The following is a 12,292-nucleotide window of genomic DNA, read 5'->3' on the forward strand; positions in this document are numbered from 1 at the left end:
TCACAGTCCTTCTGTGAGGAGACTGTTTCTTCCCTAACGTCACAGCAACAAAATCAGGCAGAACAGAAAAAATATCCTGAGAAGCAAAGATGTATCTTATTCTCATCTTCCAAATTCTCTGTTCTTTCTCTCTTGCTTTGGATGTAGAAGCCAGGATGCGTGAAGGTAGAGAGAGGAATAATTACAAGTTTTGTTACAGCTTCTTACTTCTCTCGCAGCAATTTTAGGCACAGAATGGAGATACCTGGAGAGACAGATTTTAGCTGAAGTAGTGCCTCTAACAGTAATGTTCCTGCATAATCTCCCTGTTTCTAACGACAGGATTATGTTGAAGGTGAAGTAGATCCAGCTCTGCTAAAAGTGTGTTTGTGTGGGGCCTGTCCACGTGGGGAATATCACTACCACTGTCACTAGGCATGGCCATTGCTTAGTCAACCTACTTAGCCTTTTATCTCTTAGTCCAACTAAATATAAATAAGAAGCCCTTGATCCTGCCAGCCTCTCCATCCATCTTCTGTGTGCAACAAACAAGCTGCCTAGAAACTTGGCTTCCCATCTCCCTGCTTCAAGGCTATCCCGAGTTGGCTGCAATCTGGCTCTTAAAGAGCCATTCTTACAAGATCATTGTAGCATTTACCTGGCTAAACCCCCTCAGTTTAAATCCTCTTTGGCTTCTCAATGCTCTTTGCTGCAATTTTGCCCTTCTGTGGCTTTCCTGCTCTTTCCCTCTCCCTACTCTACAGTCTGTGTAGATCCATTCTGCTCTGTTCAGCTAGTGGCTTTGAATTCAGGGTTTTTTTCTCTAATTTCAGACCTGTCTCTCTGCACCCTATCCTAGATGTCAGCCTTTGTCTCAGAGATCTCCTCATCATTGCTTGCTGTTAATTTCTATTTAAAACCTATTCTGGTCAAAAATGAATTCTAGATTTTTTTTTTGTCACATGTGACAGAAGTTATCCAACCTGTCAGTCAGGTTCTCCACAGTCTCTTGAACTTTCTCCTACGCAAGTGAGTGCGACCAGACCTTGATGCTGCCATTTCCTTCTAAAGACTTTTTTCTTTCTCCCTATCAAATACTCCTCAACCCCTGTCCTGACATCTCCCTGACAGTCAAAATCATCCCCTCCAACTAACCTATGAACGGAGGATAACCGCATCCTTCACCCCTGGGTCTCTGTGTGTGGTACATTTAGGCAGTCTGAAGCCTCATCAGCAACTGGGACTGATTTGAAGAGAAAAAGATCTTAGGAAGGAAGAAACAGTTGGGCTGGAGTGGCACTGGATTGCCCTGATTTTCTGACACATTGCCCATTTAAATTTCCACTCATTTGTGGCTATTCGGTCTACATCAGAGGATTTTTTAATTGCTTTCTCAAATATATATGGGAATACCATAGCAACTTCTCGATGCAGCAAATCTGTTTCTTCAGTAATTATTACCCTAATTAACTCTCAAATGTTAGCAATGCTCATTCTGCTGATTATGTTTCAATTGAATTCTGTTACTCGCCACAAGCAGAGCTGGATTCCAGACTGGTGAAGGTAGTCTCTAAATTAAGATCTATTTAATTGGTCTTCCCTGAACGCTCCCACACTTCTGCTGAGAAATGTAAATACTTGTATTTCTATTCATTTATGAGCATACATCAGTGTTCTGCCACATAATGCCTTACATCAAAACCTATCCCAATGGAGTTAGCAGAGCTCTGTAGGTTGAAGACAATACTGACTGTGAAAACGGCTCTAAAAACTTACCATTGATTTGCATACACCCCTCTTCTTTTGGCCCTTTTTTCCAGGCAGCTCTTCCATCAGATGCCAGCATCATAACTCATTTCTCTGCCCTCCATGTTATCCCTTGTGTGTTTGATTTCCCTCCTCTGTATTTATAATCTGCAACTGATAGGATGTGGTGTCTATGTCTCCTATATTCTTTGCAGGAGGGACAGCCCTTATTTTTCTCTTTGATCTATGTTTGTTCCAGCTGAGAGGACTGCACTAGGTATGATGATTAATATAGGATGGGGGAGATTAATTCACCTGAGCTTGTCTGTTGTCTGACACCCAGAAGACTTGGACATAACCAAATATTTGGACAAAGAACCATTTGAGAATTTTAATTACCATGGATCTAGATCTCATGGATGAGCCAAAAATTTAAAGTATTTTAATATTGAATATTATTATTTTTAATCATGAATATTAAAGGAGATTTAAAATTGCAGTTAAACCAATATAATTTCCAGCTGCTCTTGAAAGAGGTAATTCCCTTTTACACTTTCCATCCCATATGCACAATTCCACCCTTTCTTTTGCACTGGTAAAGGGCCATAAATTTAGGACATTAATTAGGGACATAAATTAGCAAATACTGATCACTTTCTTTGAGAAGGAGGATAATTTTCCCCTGCTTTAACTCTGTGAAGTAGCTCACCAAGAGGTCAGCCAAGCCTGAGCATGTATGTCAGGGAGGCTGGGACCACACAGCTGAGGGCAGGGAGCAGCTGGGATACACAAGACAGCCTCTTAGACAGGCCCACCTGTAACATCATGCCAAACCCTTGGCTCACAGAAGTGGAAAGAGAAATAATTTATTTAGCCCCATCATCACCAGTGTATTGACAGAATTCTAAAAACTTGAGTGTATAGATGAAAGAGGTCATGGTACATGATTATTGTCTTAAGGCACCACTGGAAAGTAAAGAAACTTTATTCCTTCCAATTAAAAACTTTCAAGCTTCCTTTAATAATACCTGGGTTTTGGAGAGGAGAAAAGAATTGAGATAAGTTAGATCTGGTTTGCAGAAACATTTCAAAACAAAATTATTTGCTCATGCTTTTTTATGGCAAAGTGAAGGTGCTTTTGTGCAACTGTCTTGAAAGGTCCGTCTAAGTCTAAATGAAACAGAAATCCCATGTGATTGATGAGGAATGACAGATCCCGAACAATGGCTAATGAATTCAGTGCAGGAGTCATCTGTTGAAATTTTACCTCTCTGCAAAAGGCCAACACAGGTCTTATCCTTTATTTAAATCTCATGTTGAGAATACTTAAAATGCTCACACTTGTGCACTTTCTTAGCACAGAGCTGAGAATTTGACACCTAGGGAATTGGTTGTCAGCAATCCATTGAAATATAATAATAAATGTGTGCATAATTACTTAACTGAAAAATGTAGGAAGGCAAATTACTTTCTAAGAATGAATGTCATCTCCCAGATAAGCTGCAGTTGTTTACTTCTGAAAAAAAAGACAAAACAAAACCAAAAAACAAAAACCCAACCAAACAAAAAAAACCCAAACCCAAACAATTACCTAAGAGTCTTCTGGAGAGCACTTCTCAAACCAAAAACCTGAGTCATAAAACCACCCAACCTCTTCCCCCAGCCAGCCGATAGTTAAGGGAGCAACTGGAGGTACACACAACCTGTCTCTCTGCCCAGTACCCAACTGAAGGAAATGGATGCCTGAATGGCTACGGAAAACTGTCTTCAGCTGTTTCCAACTATTTATCATCCTCACTCCCCTCAACACCTTCTCTAGATAAACAGTAAAGCCGTAATGAGTCCAGTAGAGCTGACAGTGAGTTCTGCCTTTATAAAAACCAAGCCGGGGTAATGTACAGCTGCTTTAATAGTTGTGTCTGTTCTAGCTAACTTTTTCCCTCAGGTGACAAACTGTAGACTTTACATCACTGGCTTTACTGCTGTTTGCTCTCTCCTCCCTTTTAGTAACTCTAGGCAAATGATTTAGGGCAGTTACACCTTATTGCATACATTTAGCCTCAATTCTTACCTGACGTTTTGTGGCCTCTATCTACTGAATCCTTTTCAGAGGTACAAAAAGCCACAGTGTAGAGATGGTGTCTCTGGAGTCGTGTCACAGCTTGAGAGCATAACTTAACTCTGGAACCATTAAGTTAAATCCTCAGATTATACAGAAGCTCAAATTCAAATACTGGCAATAGAGATTTCAACAGCAAACTCTGCAGAGAGCATACCAGCAACTTTTAGTCTCCTTTGGACTGCTCTGGAAGCATAAATGGGGCTTGAAACTGAATCCTGGGGGCAAGTGGGATTCCTCCAGGCCAGCGTATTCAGGCCAACATAAAACACAGGAGGCATCTGAGCATCTACCAGAGTACTGAGGTCCAGGTGGGGATAACCCACAGCAGCAAAACAATACTAGTGGTAATAAAACCAGACCCGTGTTGATCATCCCCCAAGCTGTTCTGAGCTGTGCTTAAGGCCTGACAGCTTAAGACCAGATCTGCAGGGCTGGAAAAAGAAGAGGGAAAGGCTCTGTGCAGGTGGGTTGAGTTTCATGGCAGCACCTGGGTGTGCAAGGCTTTGGCTATTTTTCTGTCTGTATAACTCTCTTAAGCCCCAGGCAGTTTGTTATGTAGTGTCTTTCACAAATACTTTCAAACTCAAGTGCTGTTGAAAGTGCATAGATTTAGGGATCTGCTAGATTCTGCAAATCAAGGTTTGCGGCATTGGCCTGGCCATGCACTCCCTTCGTAGGTCCTGATGCAATGGGATGATTCAATGCCCTTTCCTCTTAGATGGGATCATGTCAGTGAAGGGTTTCCCCTTCGGATTTATTTATTTATTGTTAATGCTATGGTAAATGTGTTCTGTTTACACAGGCATAGATCAAAAGCGGCGTTAATGGAGCAATAATAGTGCAACACTGGGTTAGACGAAAGAAGAATGAGGCTTATGTCATCCTCCTAAAAAGGACTCAGTGCTGGAATTGGAAATGGGCAGGTGACAAGAGAAGCTGAGATCTCACATTGCAAATCTGAACTGCTGACATTCTCCCTGATTTCTGCTTCATGACTGCAACTGTTTGCTCAGGAAATGTTGCTCTTTAAAAAAAATCAATAATCATATCTCTCTCAAAAAAAAGATATCAGACATTTAAAATGTGCTTTTCACTTGACTTAAATGTTACAGTGGAAACATTCTTATGTGTCATTATTGTAAAATGAAAAGAAAAATGTCAAGGCTAAGTCATTGCTATCATTTATTTGGCCCTGGGCTGCTTTTGAATTGAGAGGTGCCAACGATGGGATGTTGTAATATTCCGGTTGCAAGTTTGAGGAGATCTATTTATCACAGAGGTTGGGACATATCAACCTTGTGTATCCCCCTAAACCCCTTTAAAACTATTAAAAGTTCACCTAATGCTTACCTTAGATTAGAAATGAATGTACATAATTCCCACATTGTTATTTCACCACTTGAATTTATTTTTTTAATTGCAGTCCTTTTGGAAAGAGTAATTTATTAAAAATCACTATTTGATAAACCTACTGAAAGGAATGGTAACACCATTCACCTGTGAACTTCAGATCCTGCAGCCTTTTACATGGGCTCCTCCTTCACTAACTCCTTCTCCCTCATCTTCTAATTTCTTCCTCCCGATTGCTTTGTTAAAGGATGCTTACAAGAAGCTAAATGTTTAACTGTAACTAGGAGAGATATGCAGCTGTGTTTTTTCTCCTTTGGTCTGACATATTTTGTGTTCCTTTTTTTCCTTCATTGTTATGTTAATTTTGTGTCATGAACTTCTGTGGAGAAGTACAGTTATGCAAATTTAAGTAAATTAGCCCTCATTAAGCCCTGCATAGATGCCACTAAATTTTACTACTGGTTCCCAGGATAGCTAGTTAAAGTTAGTTTCAGCATGTTTACATTGCACTTCATCTGATTGGCTGTAAGCCTGAAAAATATCGTTCGGGTTTGGTTATATTGCTGTGAGACAAAACCAAGGTTGAGTATCATTACAGTATTTGTGACAGTATATTTAAGTTAAAACACCAAACCAAACACCACACACCTAGCAAAGTCAGAAATGAAGCTACACTTAAGTCGAAATATTTTAAGGTAGGGAGTGACTGGTGAAATAACCTTAACTGCCCCAGAGTGCCATCACATGCTGGAGGCTCCAGCCAAATTAGCTTAAGGTGTTACTGAAGGTGCATTGCATTATTTCAGCTATGCTTCTGTGACTCTGGCAGTGTTACAGAGCAGAGTTGAATTTGCTCAGCTGCCTAACACAGTCACTTGTTATCTTCACTACAGGGATGGTGTATTTTCCCATGGGAAGGCTTTGCTGCCCAGGATCCTGGTGTGTGTTGAGCCTCAGCTCTGTCCTGAGTCCATGCATAAGCCTCACGCCAATGTTATGAAGAGTAGCAATATCCAGATGCTGCTCTACCATTGTGCAAATCAGGCTTTTTGACACATATCTGGAGTCCTTAGGTGGCTTTTACCTCCTCTAAATTTGTAACATCCCATTACCCCATGGTGGGAAGTTGGCAGGGAATCTGGTGATTCAGTTCAGCAAGTGCAGTCAGAGGTTTGCTCAGGACATTTAAAGACGGGAATAAACCTTTTATCTCTTATCAAATCCTTTGTGAAATGGCACCTTCAGCAGTCTACAAATTCTTGTCTCTCTGAGATGAAGATGTGTGAATGTTGTTAACAGTGACAATCATGCTGTTTAGTAAAATGGACAGGAGAAATGCTACATCAAGAAATAGTCTTGATCCATCTTGTCAGCTCCCTGTTTGGAGGTGGACACTATTGGATGATTCAGAACAGGATGTACATATCTGGTTCACCCTGAAATTTATCAGTCAAGCCACAAATTGTAATTCTGTTCACTTTCCCTCTGCTGGAATAAGGACAATGGAGGGTATGGTCACAATGTGATGTGACTCACCCAGTGCTTTAGTCCATTCAGTGTTTAATGATTGTCCCATTTCTGTGCAAAGAACAGGAATCTCACTGTGACCAGAGTCTTCCACTTTTTGTTGTTGTTGTTGGGGTTTTTTCATGTGTCTCAAATTCGGAAGAAATGACAGTGATAAGATTAAGTCCAGGCCATGTTAGACAACTGCTGATCTGTCTGCTGATGGATTTAAAGTGCATGCCTCCAGAATGCTGCTATTTGCACATTTTGGTACCCTCTCCCTGCCTAAACATCTGCAGACAGTAGAGCAGCTGATGCACAGCATGAACTTGTATGTCACTTGTATATGGATGATATCTAGCAGCAAATACTTTTCACAGCTATGATAAACAGTGTTTCACCTGAGAACCTGTCACCTCAGAGAGATCAATGGCCGAAGGAAGAAAGCTCTCTGATGGTAAATGTAGGTTATATTAATGGCAGAAATAAGAAATTATTGTCTTCCCACACAACACTTCCACCATAATTGAAGTAATCTGTCCCTATATTTCTGAGTTGTGCTGTAGTGATATTCTTGAGGACCCTGCATTAAAACATCTCTTAGATACTCTCTCCCTGAAAAGGGGGCTTTGCCTCTGTGTGACCTGCAGACCTCACCACAATAGTTCACATATTTGTAGCCACTTAATTTACTACCTGCAAAATACTGCACACTGAGGATGAACTGAGAGTTCCTGAGAATGGATAAAGCTCTTGGCCTGCTTGGCAAAAAAGAAGACCACTTGTTTCATCCTAAATTCTGAGTCGTGACATTTGCTTCCCTTTTGAAACATCAGTTGAGACTGAAGCTCCAGATCTTGCATTTTTAACGCGTTCAGTTCATTGGGACCTTATTTAACTCTGAGACCTCCTTTCTCTCTGAGATGTTGATTCAACATGATAAGTGCACTCTACAGGAACGAGAGATCAGTCAACAAAGCACGTGAGCCAGCAGAAGCCCTGAGCTCGGCCTCTCTGGCACCAGGCGGCTGCCTGCAGAGCTCATGCTCATGATGACTCCTGGTGCTAGAGACTTACCTTTTTTTTTTTTTTTTTCCCAGGAGGGACGTAAGTATAAGCTTTGCATCATAGCTTTCTTGTAATTAAACAATACATGAAAAGCCACCTGTTTCTTCATGGAGATTCAGAAGGAGAGACACTTTAGCTCTCACAGTCTTTTTGGAAAGTGTTCAGCTCCTAAAGTGCATGGAGCTGTGATTTGAAACGTTGGGTTTTTTCTGTTTAGAAGGTGATACGTGGCTCTATTTTGTGCAGTTGTGGGTGTAAACTAGCATTTTAAAACTGTGGTAAGTGAGAGGGATATGGGGTGTTTAATGGCTAAATAAATGGGTTTACTTTAGCTGCTGAATAACTGGATTTCTGGAGGGGAAAAAAAAAATTTAAAAAGAGGGAGAGAAAAGAAAGCCAGAAATGTAACAGTAATTGAAAAGCTACATGCAATATCCCAGGCATAAAGGTCTTACATCTCAGCCTCACAGATCTTGCTTGAAGGAAGAGCTGATCAAAGAGAGCATTTAAAAAGACACTTAAAGTACCCTTAATTTTAATAAAAGCACAAATCTGGATTCAAGGTACAAATACATCCCAGTGTAAAAGCACACGTGTGTTTGTGATTCCTCTGCTCCAGAACAAATGTGGCTTTTAATTTCACCCCATAGAGGGAGGCACTATCAACGTTTAGCACTGCAGCCAGAGTGGCTTGGCTTCCCGCTGCCATGTTAGAAGGTCTGGTGTATTCCCTTCCAATTTCCCATGGTTTTCTACTTACTCTGTCTTCACCACAGCTCTCACAACTCCTTTTGGCAAAAAGCTCTCAGACATGAGTACTCCTCCCCGGCAAAGTGAAAACATCTATGTAGCACAAGCCCTAGAAAACAACTGAGGAGTCTGCACAGGTAGGAAGGAGTCACCTATACCAGGCAGTGCTGAAAGCAAAATCTTCTCTTTACAGAGGCCCCAGGAAGGCTTCCATCCTGCTCAGGCACAGCCGGTGTGGTTTAACCCCAGCCGGTAATTAAGCACCACACAGCTGCTCACTCACTCCCTGCCCTCCCCCAGTGGGATGGGGGAGAGAATTGGGGGAAAAAAAAGTAAAACTTGTGAGTTCAGATAAAGACAGTTTAATAGGACAGAAAAGGAAGGGAAAATACTACTACTACTACTACTAGAATATACAAAACAAGTGATGCACAATACCATTGCTCATCACCCACTGACCGATGCCCAGCCAGTCGCCAAGCCACAGTGCCCCCCAGCCAACTCCCCCCAGTTTATATACTGGGCATGATGTGGTATGGTATGGAATACCCGTTTGGGCCAGCTGCTATCACAGCTGTGTCCCCTCCCAGTTTCTTGTGCATCCCCAGCCTCCGCTGGCAGGGCAGTATGAAAAGCTGAAGTCCTTGACTTAGTATAAACACTGCTTAGCAACAACTAAAACATCAGTGTGTTATCAACATTATTCTCATTCTGAATCCAAAACACAGTGCTACACCAGCTACTAAGAAGAAAATTAACTTTATTCCAGCCAAAACCAGGACATGCAGACAGGCCAGCATTGTCCTGCCCTGCCAAAGAGGATCATCTCACTTAAAGCAGTCACTGCTCCCGCCTGCTTGGTGTTATGTAGCCTCCTCCACACAACCCCAGTTTCCTTCCCTTCTTTCCTCTCCAAGCCAAGAGGCAGCTCGGATTTTTCACTCGAAGGTTTTAATTTATGGGATAAACAAAACTTCACCCAAGCAGATAAATAATGTCGTGTCTGGAGAGACTATGCAATTAATTCCAGACTCTTTAAAGGATATGACCAGAGTTGGCTCTGACTGGAGAGAACAGTGAGTACTTCACCATATATCTTGAATTTAATCCCGCAAGAGTAAACCCGAGTTGTTCTTGGAACAGTTGGACCTCAGAGATGTATTTCAGCAAAGACGTTCACTCTGGATGGGCCAGGTCAGGCTCCAGAAGGTTGAGCTGTCTTCCTCCAAAGAGAGAGGCTAGCTTGCTACTGAACCCACTGATGTTTTCTCTGAGATGTTTTCTGTTCCTGGCAAATGGCTTTGCTAATTGGAATAACTTTTTCAGTGGTTTTCCCTAATCAAGCTGCTGCTTTGAAAAGTTCACTCCACATTTTTCCTACATTATAAATCTGTAATAATTTGCGTATTGACTCATGGGCCCTTTAAGAAATATGTATCTTTCACTCAGAATTGTTGCTATTTGCCCATTTGATAACCAGTTTTGCTCTGGGCTGCAATATTTACACAGTTCCCTTGTTTTTATATGTGTGTGCTAGACCACTGACTTCTATAAGCAAGGAAGTCCTGTTTTTCAGGTGTAATCACTCTGAAGACAGCAATGCAATCTTAATGACTTGCAGAGAAGATAAAAATATTGAAACCATGGCAACCTCCAAAATTACAAGCTGATGCCCAACTTTGCTCTTTTGAGAAATGCAACCTGTTCACTATGCACAAACGAACCTGAAGCAGATGTAGCCTATGAGTGGAGGAATTGGCTCAAAACAAGCTAGAAAATCCAGCTACTTTGCCCATCTCAGCTGACAAAAGTGATTTCAAAGGTAGCCTATTCTTCTCCATTCCCATCTTTTCTAGATCCAGCATCGCCACAATTTCCTTTTCTTTCTATGAGTCTTCCAACAAGTTTTCAAACCTTCTACTTTTTTATCAATGTACCTAAGTAGAAAGATTCTATTACAAATTAAGTGGCTCTTTGTTGTTAGTTTCTGTATGGTATTCTGTGGGCATAAATTCAGCCAGAAATATAAAAGAGTCTGGCTCAATATAATTATCATGTTTCTAGGGAGAATATGCAGTTATGCATGTTCTTAGGTTCATAGGTTCAACAGTACAAGGTAAATGACAAAACACTTTTGTGTAGTTCAGGTTTCATCTATCAACTCTGGTATGTTCAGAAGGCTGATTTCCAGGCACAAGATATACCAGAATTCACAAGTATGAGGGTCAAGTGAGGGATTAATATCTGTAGAAGTGAAAAAGTGAGTGAAAAAGAGAGACGCCTGGTTCAGAAGTACCAGACTGTAAGTTTTAACTGTATACAAATTGTTGGTTGCTCTTGTTCCAGTGCTTCCTTTCTCCCTTTTCCGCATCGTGTGACCCAGGCGTAGTCTCTGAAAACAGCAAAACACAGAGTGCATTAGTGTCATTTCACTGTTAATGTTGGAGGAATAATTGCCACTGAATCAAACGCTAAAATGAATCCTACATTAAATATTCACCTCTAAGGATGCCTGTTGATGGCTTCTGTCAAATAACCAGCAAGAGCCTGTCATTGGAAAGCCTACATACAAAGTCAGACTGAGATACAGGCCTCCTTCCCACTCTCTGCTGTTTATGTTGGGCCTTGTAATCAGTGTGTTTATAATGATGAATGCATCTTTTTATTGAATTTATTTATAAAATCAGTTCAGTATGTAATAAATCATGCGCTGAATGTTATGTGCTGCAAAGCTGGGTCTTTAAAAAAGGGCTCCTTCACAAGAAGATAGTACAAGTCTTTCAGAAGACGCAACAAAAATAACAGACCAGAATTTAGCTCTTTCTATGCTCCTACCAGCTCCTTCCTCTACTATTTACACATTTTGGGATGTGAAGAAGAGTGAGTCCAAGACAGCAAGAGAAGAGGGAATTGTGGATGCCCCAAGGCAGGTATGCTGAAGAAACATCAGAAAGCCATGTCTCTCTCCCCAGATCTGTTCAGCATTTGGAGCATGCCCGTGCTGGGGCAGAGGAGCTGATCCAGTGTATCAGCCTTGCACTGCTGAGCACTGTGTTCTCAGTAGCTCTCCGTGAAGCTATGCTATATCATTTAAATATAATTCATATGCAAAAAGAGAGAGATTTGGTGCTTCAGAAAAACAAATGCAACAGTTTTCAGTTTGATCCAGCAATCTTCCACATAAATACTCACATTGTATTCCTTTTGTTCAACCAGTTCTGTATCTGCTCCAGGACCAGTCTGCTGTCATTTGGTGACGTTTCCTGAAAATTTCCCTGAAACCAAGAGGTGTTGATAGGACAACTGACACAGATTAAGTCAGGCAGTGGTCTTTCACACACTGTCCCTGGAAGGGACTACTTGGGCTGTGGGACTCAGTGGTTTCATCCAGCCAGGTAATGACATTTCATCCAGACAGGTCCACACACCATTCGCACCATATCGCCAACACATGCCAGGGTCCAAAATCATCTCTTAATATATTTTAATAAACCTAAGACCTTCAACATAGTGTGTCAGAGGAAGAGAAGGAAAGGCCAAAGGCCCTGCAGCTTCAAAGCAGGAGCAGCTTTGCATTTTCACAAATATAAACCACGTCTGTCTGTTTAAAAACAAAACTGTGAGATAAACACGTATGCAGCTAATATTTCACATTTTTTTTCAACCCCAAGAGCCCTTTCTTTTCCAGTTCCCCCTCTGTCAAAAACTCGTTTGCCTCTGATTTTTCAGAGGCTACCTGAGGATGTGAGTTTTCAAGAAAAAGGGGGTATA

This window comes from Aquila chrysaetos, chromosome 22 (assembly GCF_900496995.4).
Source record: "Aquila chrysaetos chrysaetos chromosome 22, bAquChr1.4, whole genome shotgun sequence".
Taxonomy (NCBI): Eukaryota; Metazoa; Chordata; class Aves; order Accipitriformes; family Accipitridae; genus Aquila; species Aquila chrysaetos.